The following is a 14,919-nucleotide window of genomic DNA, read 5'->3' as shown; positions in this document are numbered from 1 at the left end:
TGAGCTTGGTCTGTAGAGGTTGACTGGAGAAAGTTCTGGGCCTGGAGAGGCTGCCGGGAGGTAGGAGCTGGGCCAAAAGATTTAAGCACATTTACATTTATTAGGGACTTTATTTCCATTATTATAATATATAATAATATATTTCATATATTAACATATTTAACATATTAATATATATAATAAATATATATATTTATTATATATCCCATATATAATAAAATAATTATAGAACTCACCATAATGTCGAATCAGTGGGCGTGTTAAGCTTGTTTTCCTGAAACTGGATGGTCCCACCTGAGCGTGATGGGAGAAAGTGACAGATCAATAGGTATTAGATTCTCATAAGGACAGCGCAACCTAGATCCCTCACATACCCAGTTCACAACAGGGTGCGTTCTCCTATGAGAATCTAATGCTGCTGCTCATCTGAGAAGGCGGAGCTCAGGCGGGAATGTGAGCAAAGGGGAGTGGCTGTAAATACAGACGAAGCTTCCCTCACTCCCTCACTGGACACCACTCACCTCCTGCTGTGTGGCTGCCTACGGCTCCATGGCTCAGGGGTTGGGGACCCCTGCTCAAGTGCATCCAAAGCGACCCTTCCCAAAACAGTCTTCACAGTGGTCAAGGGCAGCAACCACTTAGCTCCCAAGGCATGTGCCTCAGCTGGCATTTCATCACAATCAACAGTAAGAGGTAGCTTGAGTCACTGTGAGGTCACCTACTGGAAATCACCAGCATCCCATTTCCCACTGGCAAAGAGCTCAGCACTGCCCCCTGGGAAACCAAACCTATGCCCAAATCCCATCTGTGTGGGTTTACCTCCTGGGACCCTTCCTAACATATTAGTCAGAGTCCAATCAGGAAGCATAAACCACTCAAAAGTTTAAAGTGGTAAAATTTAATATGGAGAATTATTCATTATAACAGGTGAACAGCATAATGAGAGATTGGCTAGCACAAAGTAAAGAGAACTCTAGAGAATATGGGACTAGCCCAGGCCAGGCATGGTGGCTCATGCCTGAAATTCCAGCCATTTGAGAAGCTAATGCAGGAGGATTGCTTAAGGCCAGGAGCTAGAGACCGGTCTGGACAACACAGTGAGACCCTGTCTCTATCCAAAAGAAGAAAAAAGTTAGCTGGGAGTGGTGGTGCACACTTGTAGTCCCAGCTACTCGGAATGCTGAAGTTTGAGCCTGGGAGGTCAAGGCTGCAGTGAGGCATGATTATGCCACTACAGTCCAGCCTGGTGACAGAGCAAGACCCTGTCTCCAAGAACAAAACAACAACAACCATTTACAGACAGAAAAGAAATAGAGCTAATAAGCTGAGGAAAGACGTTGAAATGTGACAAGTAGAGTAACATGAGGTCTTTTGTCTATTTAAAATAATCAAACAAAAAATGACTTACTAAATTATAATACCCTGTGCTGGCAAAGGTGCAGTGAAATGGGCACTTTCTTATACTATGAGGGGTGTTTAAATTGTGTATAAGCCTTCCCGGGTAAAGCCTGTCAATTTTTTAAAATCATGGAGACAGGGTCTCACCATACTGCCATACTGCCTCCTCCAACTCTTGGCCTCAAGCAATCCTCCTCTCTTAGCCTCCCAAAGTGCTAAGATTATACCTGGGAGGCACCCAAAACCCTGTCAATTTACATCAAAGGTAATGAGAATGTCCATTCACCATGACTCACAGTAATCTTACTTCTGGGGAGACAATTCAATCCAAACAAAAGATCATCTGTACACACACAGTAGAAATCTGGGAGTAACTGAAGACAGAGTTGGTAAGTGAAATAAGAAACAGTTCTAAGAAATTAAACTATGGTATCGGTAGGCACCTGGTAAAAGGTCAGTTGATGTTAGCGGCTACTTTTTTGTTGTTTTGAGACAGGGTCTCACTCTGTCACCCAGGCTGGAGTGCAGAGGCCTGATCATGACTCACTGCAGTCTCAGCCTCCCTGGGCTCAAGTGATCCTCCCACCTCAGCCTCCCAAGTAGCTGGGACTACAGGAACATGCCACCACACTAGGCTAATTCATGTGTTTTTCTGTAGGGATGGTGACTCCCCCTTTGTTTCCAAGGCCTATCGCAAACTCTTGGCCTCAAGCCATCCTCCTGCCTCAGCCTCCCAAAGTGTTGCGATTACCAGTGTGAGCCACCACACCTGGCCAGCTGCTACTTTTAGCAATATTATTATTATTATTCCACTCAATTAAAAATGATTATTTTCAAGGCTATGCAACAGTATGTATCCTACAGCGTAATTGTAAAAACATATACAGTCGTCATCCCTCAGTATACAGAATCAGTTCCAGCACCCCATCTCTGCATATACCAAAATCCATGCTTACTCACGTTACGCTGTCACCCCTCTGGAATCCACGTATACGAAAATTCCAAATATTAGTTGGGCATAGTGGCAAGCACCTGTAGTCTCAGCCACGTGGGAGGTTGAGGTGGGAGGATCGCTTCAGCCTGGAAGGTTGAGGCTGCAGTCAGCTGCGATAGCGCTACTACACTCCAGCCTTGGACAACAGAGGGAGACCCTGTCTCAGAAAAAAAATAAATAAATAAAACAGGTTAGAAACTGTAATGAGGTCTGCTGGGCAAAATTCCATATAAGCAAAGTATAAATTAATAAAGCAAATCGTGATAAATTAGTACGATTGACTTTCTGGAGTTTCTGACAATAAAAGTAAGGAAAATGCAGAACACAAAGACAGGGAGTAAAAAGAGAAATTAGGAAAGCATTCTACATGTTGAATAGGAAGACACTGGCCATGTTCGTGCAGCGGCAGTATGTCGTGACATGACATACCTTGGAGAGAAGTTAACAGATGAGGAAGTTGATAAAAATCATCAGAGAAGCAAAATACTGGTAGCGACACTCAAGTAAACTACGAAATTTCCGTAACTTATGTCAGCAAAGTGGGAATACTGTACAGTGTGTGTTGAAGTTCCTATACAACATTGTTTACCTGCCCTTTGTTTGTTTGTAAGGAATGTATATACTAAAAGTTCTTCTTGCTGCCAAAAGAATATGTGTGAATAAGTCATTTTAACTTATTCTTCTGTTTTTCTTTTATCTTCCTGCCATCATCCCACAGCCTTACTTTAGAAATTTTTTTTTTAGAAAATTGAACAAGTGCTCCTTGTGGTGGCAAATACCTCGAGGATGGGAGGCAGGGGTGGAAGGGTCACTTGAGGCCATTAGTTTGAAACCAGCCTGGCCAACAAAGTGAGACCCCATGTCTACAAAACAATTTAAAAATTACCCAAGTATCGTCATGTATACCTACAGTCCCAGCTACCTCAACTTACGGAGAAAGTTCAGGGCCTGGAGAGAAGGCTGGGAGGCAGGAGCTGGGTCTAAAGAGGCCATTGTAACGATGGAGCTGTGCCTGTGGAGGCTGTTGTGAGGCAGTAGCCTCATCTGCGGAGACTGCCGTGACGTAGGGTATGGGCCTAAATAGGCCATTGTGAGTCATGAGCTTGGTCTGTAGAGACTGACTGGAGAAAGTTCTGGGCCTGGAGAGGCTGCCGGGAGGTAGGAGCTGGGCCAAAAGATGTAAGCACATTTACATTTATTAGGCACTTTATTTCCATTATTACACTGTAATATATAATAAAATAATTATAGAACTCACCATAATGTCGAATCAGTGGGCGTGTTAAGCTTGTTTTCCTGAAACTGGATGGTCCCACCTGAGCGTGATGGGAGAAAGTGACAGATCAATAGGTATTAGATTCTCATAAGGACAGCGCAACCTAGATCCCTCACATACCCGGTTCACAACAGGGTGCGTTCTCCTGTGAGAATCTAATGCTGCTGCTCATCTGAGAAAGCGGAGCTCAGGCGGGAATGTGAGCAAAGGGGAGTGGCTGTAAATACAGACGAAGCTTCCCTCACTCCCTCACTGGACACCACTCACCTCCTGCTGTGTGGCTCCTTACGGCTCCATGGCTCAGGGGTTGGGGACCCCTGCTCAACTGCATCCAAAGCGACCCTTCCCAAAACAGTCTTCACAGTGGTCAAGGGCAGAAACCACTTAGCTCCCAAGGCATGTGCCTCAGCTGGCATTTTGTCACAATCAACAGTAAGTGGTAGCTTGAGTCACTGTGAGGTCACCTACTGGAAATCACCAGCATCCCATTTCCCACTGGCAAAGAGCTCAGCACTGCCCCCTGGGAAACCAAACCTATGCCCAAATCCCATCTGTGTGGGTTTACCTCCTGGGACCCTTCCTAACATATTAGTCAGAGTCCAATCAGGAAGCATAAACCACTCAAAAGTTTAAAGTGGTAAAATTTAATACAGAGAATTATTCATTATAACAGGTGAACAGCACAATGAGAGATTGGCTAGCACAAAGTAAAGAGAACTCTAGAGAATATGGGACTAGCCCAGGCCAGGCATGGTGGCTCATGCCTGAAATTCCAGCCATTTGAGAAGCTAATGCAGGAGGATTGCTTAAGGCCAGGAGCTAGAGACCGGTCTGGACAACACAGTGAGACCCTGTCTCTATCCAAAAAAAAAAATGAAAAAAGTTAGCTGGGAGTGGTGGTGCACACTTGTAGTCCCAGCTACTCGGAATGCTGAAGTTTGAGCCTGGGAGGTCAAGGCTGCAGCGAGGCATGATTATGCCGCTACAGTCCAGCCTGGTGACAGAGCAAGACCCTGTCTCAAAGAACAAAACAACAACAACAACCATTTACAGACAGAGAAGAGATAGAGCTAATAAGCTAAGGAAAGATGTTGAAATGTGACAAGTAAAGTAACATGAGGTCTTTTATCTATTTAAAATAATCAAACAAAAAATGACTTACTAAATTATAATACCCTGTGCTGGCAAAGGTGCAGTGAAATGGGCACTTTCTTATACTATGAGGGGTGTTTAAATTGTGTATAAGCCTTCCAGGGTAAAGCCTGTCAATTTTTTAAAATAGCGGAGACAGGGTCTCACCATACTGCCATACTGCCTCCTCCAACTCTTGGCCTCAAGCAATCCTCCTCTCTTGGCCTCCCAAAGTGCTAAGATTATAGCTGGGAGGCACTCAAAACCCTGTCAACTTACATCAAGGGTAATGAGAATGTCCATTCACCATGACTCACAGTAATCTTACTTCTGGGGAGACAATTCAATCTAAACAAAAGGTCATCTGGACACACACAGTAGAAATCTGGGAGTAACTGAAGACAGAGTTGGTAAGTGAAATAAGAAACAGTTCTAAGAAATTAAACTATGGTATCAATAGGCACCTGGTATAAAAGTTCAGTTGATGTTAGCGGCTACTTTTTTGTTGTTTTGAGACAGGGTCTCACTCTGTCACCCAGGCTGGAGTGCAGAGGCCTGATCGTGACTCACTGCAGTCTCAGCCTCCCTGGGCTCAAGCGATCCTCCCAACTCAGCCTCCCAAGTAGCTGGGACTACAGGAACATGCCACCACACTAGGCTAATTCATGTATTTTTCTGTAGGGACGGTGACTCCCCCTGCGTTTCCAAGGCCTATCGCAAACTCTTGGCCTCAAGCCATCCTCCCGCCTCAGCCTCCCAAAGTGTTGCGATTACCAGTGTGAGCCACCACACCTGGCCAGCTGCTACTTTTAGCAATATTATTATTATTATTCCACTCAATTAAAAATGATTATTTTCAAGGCTATGCAACAGAATGTATCCTACAGCGTAATTGTAAAAACATATACAGTCGTCGTCCCTCAGTATACAGAATCAGTTCCAGCACCCCATCTCTGCATATACCAAAATCCATGCTTACTCACGTTTCGCTGTCACCCCTCTGGAATCCACGTATACGAAAATTCCAAATATTAGTTGGGCATAGTGTCAAGCACCTGTAGTCTCAGCCACGTGGGAGGGTGAGGTAGGAGGATCGCTTCAGCCTGGAAGGTTGAGGCTGCAGTCAGCTGCGATAGCACTACTACACTCCAGCCTTGGACAACAGAGGGAGACCCTGTCTCAGAAAAAAAACAAAATAAAACGGGTTAGAAATTGTAATCTAACCCTAACCCTAACGCCTTTACCCTAACCTTAACCCTAACCCTAACCCTACCCTAACCCTAAACCTAACACAAAACCCTAACCCTAACCCCTAACTCCTAACCCCTACACTAACCCTAACCACTAACCCCTAACGCTAACACCAAACCCTAACCCTAACCCAAACCCCAACCCCAACCCAAACCCTAACCCTAACCAAAAACCCTACCCCTAACCCTAAACCCTAACCCCTAACCCTAACCCGAACCCAAACCCCAACCCCAACCAGAACCCAAACCCGAAGCCTAACCCTAACCAATAACCCTAACCTTAACCCTAAACCCTAACCCCTAACCCGAACCCTAACCCTAACCCTAACCAATAACCCTAACCCTAACCCTAAACCCTAAGCCTAACCGGAACCCGAACCCGAACCCTAACCCTAAACCCTAACCCTAACCGTAACCCTAAACCCTAACCCTAACAACCCTAAAACCCTAACCCTAACAACCCTAAAACCCTAACCCTAACCCTAACAACCCTAAAACCCTAACCCTAACAACCCTAAAACCCTAACCCTAACAACCCTAAAACCCTAACCCTAACCCTAGTGAGCCGAGACAAGGTCTTAGTATGTTGCCCAGACTGGTCTTGAACTCCTGGCCTCAAGTGATCCTCCTGCCTAAATTCCTAAAGTGCTGGGATTACCGGCATGAGCCATCATGCCTGGCTTCATGTTCATTTCTTCTTGCTGCTGCAACATAGTTTGCAGTTTCCTACATTTAGTGGCTTAAAACACCACAAGTCTACCATCTTACAGTTCTAGGGGCCAGAAACCCAAACTAGGTCTATTAAGGCTAAAGTCAAGGTGTCAGCAGGGCTGCATTCCTTCTGGAGACTCTAATATGTTCCCTTGGCTTTTCCAGCTTCTAGAAGCCACCCCCATTCCTTGGATCATGGCCCCTGACTCCATCTTCAAAGCCAGAGGTGAAGCATCTTCAAATCTCCCTCTCTTACCTCTGCTTTCATCACCACATCTCCTGCTCCAATTCTGAATCTCCTACTCTCTTTGTTTTATAAAGACCCTTGTGATTGCTGGGCATGGTGGCTCCCACCCAGAATCCCAACACTTTGGGAGGTCAAGGCAGGAGGAACACTTGAGGCCCGAAGTTTGAAACTAGCATGAAAAACACAGTGAGACCGCCCCCCCCCCAGAAAAAAATAAAAATAAATATTAGCCCGACATGGTGGTATGCGCCTGTAGTCCCAGCTACTTGAGAGGCTGAGGTGAGACAGTCGATTTAGCCGAGGAGTTTGAGATCAGCCTGGACGACATAACTAAATCTCATCTCTACAAGGACGAGGTGGGAGGATCACTTGAGCCCAGGAATTTGTGGCCAGCCTGGGCAACAAAAGAAGACCCCATCTGGCCGACATGGCCAACCTGGCCACCATGGTGAAACTCTGACTCTACAAAAATGAGCTGGGCATGGGTGACATGCATGTGTAGTCCTAGCTACTTGGGAGGTTGAGATGGGAGGATTGCTTGATCTCAGAAGGCCAAAGCTATAGTGAGCTATGATCACATCACTGCACTCCAGCCTGGATGACACAGGGAGATTCTGTCTCAAAAAAAAGAAAAGAAATATATATTTAATCTCTGTCCCTGGTTCCTGGCACAGAGCTTCTAAAGCTCTTACAAAGACCTCAGTGATAGATGTGACAGGAACATCTTTTGTTTTAATATTTGGTCTTGGTCCCAGGTTTCTAACACAAGAGCCTCTAAGAACTTTGGGATCTCCAGCATGGTAAGAATGCATTTGGGGATGTTGTTGAGATGACCGGGTGACTGCAAGCTCCTAAATTTCTTCAAGAGGAGGGCTGATTACCATGCAACCACATGGTAAGAGGCTTGGAACTTTCAGCCTCATGCACTGAACTCCAGGGGGAAGAGGGGCTGGAGACTGACTTAATCATCAACAGCCAAAGATTTTATCAATCATGCTTGCATAATAAAGCCTCCATAAACACCCTGAAAGGGGTTTGCAGAGCTTTCCGGGTTGCTGGACACAGGAGATGCTGGGAGGGTCGCATGTTCAACAGAGGGCATGGGAGCTCTGTGCCCCTCCGAACTTAACTTGCCCTGGGTATCTTTCTTTTTTTTTGAGACAGGATCAGGCTCTTTTGTCCAAGCTGGAGTGCAGTGGCACAATCTCAGCTTACTGTAACCTAAGCCTCCCCAGTCCCCAGCTCAAGGTATCCTCTCATCTCAGCTTCCCTAGTAGTTGGAACTCTAGGTGCACACCACCACACCGGTTATTATTATTATTTTTTAATTTTTTATAGAGACAGGTTTTCACCATGTTGCCCAGGCTGGTCTCAAACTCCTGAGTTTCAGCAATCCTCCCACCTTGGCCTCCCAAAGTGCTGAGATTACAGGCATGAGCCACTGCATCCAGCATGCACGTCTCTTTCATTGACTGTTTCTGAGATGTATCCTTCACAATGAACCAGTAATAGGAAATGAACTGGCCAGATGCGGTGGCTCACATCTGTAATCCCAGCACTTTCAGAGGCTGAGGTGGGAGGATCACTTGAGACCAGGAATTTGTGGCCAGCCTGGCCAACACAACAAGACCCCATCTATACAAAAAATAAAAGAAACTAGCCAGATGTGGTGGTGCAGGCATGTAGTCTCAGCTACTAGGGAGGCTGAGGTGGGAGAACCACTGGAACCCAGACAATCAAGGCTGCAATGAGCTATGACTGCACCATTGCACACCAGCCTGGGCAACAAAATAAGACCCTCTCTCTCAGAAAAAAAGAAAATAAACTGTTTTTCTGAGTTCCGTAAACTGTTCTAGCAAATTATTAAACCCAAGAAGACAGTTATGGGAACCCCCGATTGGTAACAGGTTGGTCAAAAGTATGGTGACAACTTAGGACTTGCCATTGGCAGCTGAAGTGAGGATGGCCTCGTGGGACTGAGCCCCTAACTTGTGGGGTCTGTGCTAACTTCAGGTAGTGTCAGAATAAAGTCATGGGATACCCAGTTAATATCCAGAGCACTGAAGAATTTGGTGTAGAAACTCCATACATACATTCAGTCGGAAGTGTGTGAGTAGAGACAAACATGGGCTTTTCTGTCACCTACCTGCTTAACTGCATAGGAGAGGCAATATGTGGTGCTCATGAACAAAGCAAACATTAAAGTCAGACCAGACCCAACATTTGACTCAGTCTTAATATCCAGGTGAGCCTGCGCAAATCATTCATTATTCCTAAGGCTTCATCACTCCATTCATAAAATGGGGATAACTGTGGCACCTACATGTGATTCTGTGAGAATTAATGAAATATTATGCTTGGGGTTATTGTGATCATTATACCTGTTCCAAACTATTTGACAAGGACAGTGATGGATGAAGACATCAAAAAATCAGAAACTGCAATGAGGTCTCTCAGGCAAAATTCCATACAAGCAAATTACTGTGTCTACAAAGCATTCCTGCCACACTTAATTCACCATTCCCTGAACAAAATATGCCATCTTCGTTGTTCAGGTCTGTACAGTGCTGGTTTCCCTTCCCGGGCAGTTTGCGCTATCCCATCCCGGCCCATTCCCCATCCCTCCACCTCCCCCTTCCCTCCCCACTCTCATACAACTCTTCCTCATCTTTCAGGACTTGGCTTCAATGTCACCTTAACTGGAAGCTTCTCTCCCTCTCCAGAAGAGCTTCCCATTGCACTTGATGCATGCACTATTATTTGATCATTTTTAAGTTACAGTCCAAATCTTTTTGTACCTGAATAACATGTTGCCCAGTCAGTCTCTCTTCCTGGATTCAGAAGTCCTTCATGGTAGATCCAGCTGGAAGTGACAAAAAGACATCTTTTGACATAAAGGGATGACACAGACAGACATAAGTTCTTAAATGTCTTAAATGTTATGTGAAAATTAAACAGAATTCAAAGACTTGTGGGGAACACTTAGGAAGTTACTGGGAATGTCATAAAGGGTTAATTTGTTTTTTTTTTTTTTTTTGAGACAGTCTCATTCTGTCACCTAGGCTGGAGTGCAGTGGTGCAATCAGGCTCACTGCAGCCTTGACCACCTGGGCTCAAGTAATCTCAATTTTTATTTGGTTTAAGAAAGTCTTGGTTGAGGGTGGTGGCTTATGCCTGTAATCTCAGCACTTTGGGAGGCTGAGAGAGGTATATTACTTGAGGCCAGGAGTTTGAGATCAGCCTGGGCAATATATTAAGACCCTGCCTCTACCAAAAAACAGAGTGAATGTGTGGAAGACAATTTTTCCACAGACTGGGAGTGAGGGAATAATTTCAGGATGATTCAAGTGCATTACATATATTGTGCACTTTCTTTCTATTATTACTACATAGTAATATATAATGAAATGATTCTACAACTCACTATAACGTAGACTCAGTGGGATCTCTGAGCTTGTTTTCCTGCAACTAGACTGTCCATCTGGGGTGATGGGAGACAGTAACAGAATATCAGGCATTAGATTCTCATAAGGAGTACACAACCTAGATCCCTCGCATGCACACTTCACAACAGAGTTTGTGCTCCTATGAGAATCTAATGCTGCTGCTGATCTGACAGGACATGGAGCTCAGGTGGTCATGCAAGTGATGGGAGGGGCTAGAAATACAGATGAAGTTTCCCTTCACTTGCCTGCTGCTCACCTCCAGCTCTGTGGCCCTGTGGTTGGAGACCGCTGCTCAAGTGCATTTGAAAGGATCCATCCCACGCCATTCTTCAGAGTCATCTTTACTGCTGCAGTGGTCAACTTGTAGCACCCCTAAGCTCACAGGACATATGCTTCAACTGGCATTTCACAATCAACAGTATGTGGCAGCTTGAGTCATTGTGAGCTCACTTCCTGGAAATCACCAGCATCCCATATCCCATTAGCAAGGAGCTCAGCACTGCTCCTTGGATAACCAAACCTATTCCCAAATCCCATCCATGTGCGTCTATCTCCTGGTACCCTTCCTAGCATCAATTCTGTATTTGTAGGAGTCCAATCAGGAGACACAAACCACTCAAAAGTTTAAACTAGAATGAGCAAGATGGTTCACACCTGTAATCCCAGCACTCTGGGAGGCCAAGGTGGGTGGACTGCTTTGAGCTCAGGAGTTTGAGAACAGTCTGGGAAACATGGCGAAACCTCGTCTCTACAAAAAACACAAAAATCAGCTGGGTGTGGTGGCACTTACCTGTAATCCCAGCTACTCGGGAGGCTGAGGCAGGAGAATTGCTTGAGCCTGGCAGGTGGAGGCTGCAGTGAGCAGAGGTTGTGCCACTGTACTCCAGCCTGGGTGACAGTGTGAGACCCGGTATCAAAAAGAAAAAACATATATATATATATATATATATATATATATATATATATATGTAAATTTAATATAAAAAGTATTAATTTTGGCCAGGCAAAATGGCTCATGCCTGTAATCCCAGCACTTTGGGAGGCCAAGGCAGACAGATCACCTGAGGTCAGGAGTTCGAGACCAGCCTGACCAGCATAGAGAAACCCCATCTCTACTAAAAATACAAAATTAGCTGGGCATGGTGGCACATGCCTGTAATCCCAACTACTCAGGAGGCTGAGGCAGGAGAATCGCTTGAACCCGGCAGGTGGAGGTTGCGCTGAGCCGAGATAGTGCCATTGCACTCCAGCCTGGGCAACAAGAGTGAAACTCCACCTCAAAAAAAAAAAAAAAAAGGTATTAATTTTTACAGAGGATCAGCACAATGAGGGACACACTAGCACAAAGTAAAGACAACTCTAGAGAATACAGAACTAGCAGAGGCCAGGCATTGTGGCTCATGCCTGTAATCCCAGCAATTTGGGAGGCCTAGGCAGGAGGATCGCTTGAGGCCAGGAGTTGGAGACCAATCAGTGCTAAATAGTGAGACTCTGCGTCTACCAATAAAAAGAGATATTAGCCAGGTGTGGTGGTGGTGCACACCCGTAGTTCCAGCTACTTGGGAGTCTGGGGTGGGAGAAATCCCTTAAGCCTGGGAAGTCTACACTACAGTGAGCCCAGATTGTGCCACTGCACTCCAGCCTGGGCGACAGAGTGAGACCCTGTCTTAGAAAGAAAAAAGAAAAGAAAGTGTTAAACCCCCTATGGGAATCTCCTCTTCTCCTGCCCTCTCTGGAACCTCACTTGTCGGTTCTTCCTCCCACTTTCCTGTATCTTTAACCTATCCCCCACTTTTAGCTCCTTCCCATCATCATTTAAATTACTCAAACTTCTTCTGTTTTAAAAACCTCTCCCTAAACTCAGGGAGAGGTCTCCTGCACACCCATTGAGCCATCGGCTCTCCCTGGTGCCTTCTCTATAGCAGCCTGAGCCATGTCTCTAATCCATGAATCTCATCATGTTACTCCCCCATTTACATCACTTCTCCTTGCCTCAGGGATTAAGTCCAAACTCCTTAACAGCCCCTGCTCTGCCCTGCCTTGCAAGGCAGCCTCACTGCTTGCCCCTCTCCATTTCATCTGCTATGGAGTCCAACTGAGCCTCATCTGCCCCTTGAACACACACTCTTTCTCCTCTGGGAGTCTCTGAAGTGGGTAATATCCTCTGCTTATAGTATGCTTCCCCTTAAACCTCTACTCTCTTCCTAGCTAGCTTTGACTCCTCTGTCACTTGTCCGCTTTGGCATCACCTCCTCATAGAAGACTTCTATGACTCCCGAGATTCTCAGGAGCATGGCAGGTGAAGTGCTCCTCACATGAATGGATGGAGATTAGGGAGTGTGTGTTATTCATGCTTAATTCACCAGTGCTTAGCTGAGTACCTGGCATAAAATAGTTACTGTGGTGGCCAAAGTAATAACCCCCACCGCCACCAATTGCTCATGTCCTATGTTACGCAGCACAATTACATAGGAAGGGGGAATTAAGAGTGCAGATAAAATTAATGTTGCTCATCAGCTGACCTTAAAACAAGATTATCCTGGAGTATCTAGGAGAGCCCATGTAATTACAAGCATTCTTTAAAACTGGAAGAGGGAGGCAGAAGGTTAAGAACCAGAGACGGTGGGCACAATGGCTCATGCCTGTAATACCAATACTTTGGGAGGCCAGGGCAGGAAAATCCCTTGAGTGCAGGAGTTCAAGGTCAGCCGTGGCAACATACTGAGGTCCCATCTCTACAACAAAATAAAAACAAAATTCACTGAGTGTCACGATGCTTACCTGTAGTCCCAGCTACTGGGAAGGCTGACATGGTAGGATTGCTTGAGCCTGGGAGTTTGAGGCTATAATGAGTCATGATAGGACCACTGAACTCCATCCTGAGTGACAGGGAAAGGTCCTGTTTCTGAAGAAAAAAAGGACATTGGAATCAGGGCCCTCTCCATCCTGAGGTGCCTACAAGGCATCTCTCTCTGCAAATGAGTAAACATCACCCTCCAACTCCTTACAGAGTGGAGCAACAGGAAAACTCCTTCACCTCATTTCTGTGCTGCTTGGGAGGCCTGGACAGCCCAATAACCAGCTCCTTGCTGATGAAACAATCAGGAAATGGCTCGAGTTGAGCTAAGGAGAATTTGGATCCTTCTTTTGGTTCTCAGTAGGCAGGGTAGGGGCCAGGCATGGTGGCTCATACCTGTAATCCTTGCACTGTGGGGGGCCAAGGTGAGAGGATTGCTTGAGGCCAGGAGCTCAAGACCAGCCTGGACAACATAGCAAGACCTGGGTGGCATACACCTGTGGTCCCTACTACTTGGTAGGATGAGGTGGGAGGATTGATCACTTGATCCCAGGAGTTTCAGGCTGCAGTGAGCCATGATCACACCACTGCACTTCAGCCTGGGTGACAGAGCCAGACCATGTCACAAAAAGTTAGAAAGAAAAAAAAAAAAGAGAGAGGGAGAGAGACTATACACAGGCACCACCACATTTGGCTAATTTTTAAATATTCTGTAGAGACAAGGTCTTGCTAGGTTGCCCAGGCTAGTCTAAAACTCCTGGCATCAGACTGGGCATGGTGGCTCATGCTTGTAATCGCAGCACTTTGGGAAGCTAAGGCAGGCAAATCACCTGAAGTCTGGAGTTCGAGACCAGCCTGGCCAACATGGTGAAACTCTGACTCTATCAAAAATACAAAAATTAGCTGGGCAGTAGTGGCGTGTACCTGTAGTCTCACCTACTCGGGAGGCTGAGGCAGGAGAATCACTTGAACCTGGGAGGTGGAGGTTGCAGTGGACCCCATCACTGCACTCCACCCTGGGTGACAGAGCGAGACTCTGTCAAAAACAACAACAACAATAACAAAAACAAAAACAACAACAACAAAAAAAAACTCCTGGCATCAAGACATCTTCCTGTCTTAGCCTCCCAATGCCCTGGGATTATACTGTTTCCTATAATTGAAGACGCTTGTTCTTATACTGCTTTAAGGTATAAAGGAAGAAAAAAAAACAGATAATGGCAAATGTTGGTGAAGGCCGGGCATGGTGGCAGCCTGTAATTCCAGAACTTAGGGAGGCTGAGGTGGGTAGATCACTTGAGGCCAGGAGTATGAGACCAGCCTGGGCAACATGGTAAAATCCCATCAGTACAGAAAAATATAAAAATTAGCCAGGCATGGTGGCGTACACCTGTAATTTTCAGCTACTCAGGAGGCTGAGATGAGAGAATCACTTGTGCCTGGGAGGTCAAGGCTGCAGTGAACTGTGATGGCATCATTGCACTGCAGCCTGAGAGACAGAGCAAGCCCCTATCTAGAAAAAAAAAAATGTCAGTGAAGATGTGGAGGAACTGGAACCCACACACATTACTGGTGGGAACATAAAATTGTGTAACCATTTTGTTTGGGTATTTCTTTTCTTGTCATTTTAATTGGATTTTTAAAAAATCAAGACAGGGTTTCACTATCT

General features: G+C 45.6%; 1 pseudogene; it reads right to left on the bottom strand.

Annotated features, from left to right (window-relative positions):
* Positions 1-14,919, bottom strand: part of LOC112204119 (putative uncharacterized protein FLJ46235) — a 42,766-nt pseudogene that overhangs the window by 1,466 nt on the left and 26,381 nt on the right.

Source organism: Pan troglodytes, chromosome 1 (genome assembly GCF_028858775.2).
Source record: "Pan troglodytes isolate AG18354 chromosome 1, NHGRI_mPanTro3-v2.0_pri, whole genome shotgun sequence".
Classification (NCBI taxonomy): domain Eukaryota; kingdom Metazoa; phylum Chordata; class Mammalia; order Primates; family Hominidae; genus Pan; species Pan troglodytes.
The sequence above is the reverse complement of the archived record's forward strand: the minus strand, read 5'-3'. Positions and strand labels throughout refer to the sequence as shown.